This window comes from Pterocles gutturalis, unplaced genomic scaffold (assembly GCF_000699245.1).
Source record: "Pterocles gutturalis isolate BGI_N339 unplaced genomic scaffold, ASM69924v1 scaffold45111, whole genome shotgun sequence".
NCBI lineage: Eukaryota > Metazoa > Chordata > Aves > Pterocliformes > Pteroclidae > Pterocles > Pterocles gutturalis.
Window position 1 is genome coordinate 2,733 of NW_010102103.1, and position 1,270 is coordinate 4,002.

At 54.3% G+C, this 1,270-nt stretch overlaps 1 protein-coding gene across 1 annotated transcript in view; it reads right to left on the reverse strand.

Moving 5' to 3' along the window:
- LOC104470390 (voltage-dependent R-type calcium channel subunit alpha-1E-like) overlaps positions 1-1,270 on the reverse strand; it is a gene marked incomplete at both ends in the record, with an annotated part of 6,878 nt that overhangs the window by 2,001 nt on the left and 3,607 nt on the right. The gene's annotated exons all lie outside the window — the stretch shown is intronic.

Below are 1,270 nucleotides of genomic sequence, written 5' to 3' on the forward strand. Positions count from 1 at the left end.
ACAGCTTCTCTGGGCAACCTGGGCCACTGCCTCAACACCCACACTGGAAAACATTTCTTCCTAAAATCTCATCTAAATCTCCCCTCTTTCAGCTTCAAACCATTTCCCCTTGTCCTATCCCTCCACCCCCTGATCAAGAGTCCCTCCCCATTTCTCCTGTGGCCCCCTTTCAGCACTGGAAGGTGCTCTAAGGTCTCCCTGGAGCCTTCTCTTCTCCAGGCTGAACAACCCCAACTCTAAGATGGGGAGATGCTCCGATACTGGGGCGCTGGGGAAGCCGTGGGGCTGGCAGGACTTGCTCAGTGTGGAGAGAAGCCCCAGCGTTACCTGGTGGGCTTTGCTTGGACCCGGCAGCCATGGGGGCTTTGCTTGGTTTTACCTGGGGATCCACAGTGAGCCGAGGCATGGAGGACGCCCTCCCAGAGACAGCGTGGTCCTGAGTGTCCACGGGAAGGTAGCTGCCACGGTTAGAGGGCTGCACTCTTTGAAACTCCCTAACCTCTGGCTCCTGGAAACAAACACACAGCCGAGCTCTTGGGATGGGCTTGGAGCAGGGCAGCAACGCGGCTTTTGCCCCGTTTGCAGGGGGTTTGCTCAATCAACCGGTTGTGGATTTTAAGTGGGACAAAAAGCAATTCTAAGGTACATCATCTGCCACATCACCACTGAAAAATAAATCTCCAATTCACAATCCATTTTAGGTGAGCCCAGATGTGGTGCTTCAGGATGCCTGATGGCCAATTCATCTGGCACCTCTGCAGTGGTGGTGGAAACCCTGCCTGGATGTGGGGATGCCCTGACTGCCTGGGCTTTACCTCCTTCTCCTTTTGCCAGAAGGGGACAAATGTAGGGGATTTTCTCTCCGAGCCTGCTTTAAAGGCTTTCTGGCCACATCCCCATTAAAAGAAAGCACACCCACCACGGCACTTCGAGGCTTTGGTTAATTCCCAATTTATGGGACGTGGAGTGAAGGAGATGGGCAGGTGGAGATCTGCTAGAAGGTGACTTTATGGGGAGGGGAGTGTCTCATCCTGGTGCATCTCCACCAGTGGGACGGTGGGATGGTCAGGGCAGGGGACAGTACACAGGTCACACAGTACTACAGACCCTGGGGACATGGAGTGGGCTGGAGATGCACAGTGGTACAACACTGCATCCGACACAGGTCGGGGTGGTGCACGAATGCACACACACAGACACAGAGAGAGGTGCATAGATATGTATGTATATATATATATACACACAGACAGACACGGCCGCTGCTCGGCGG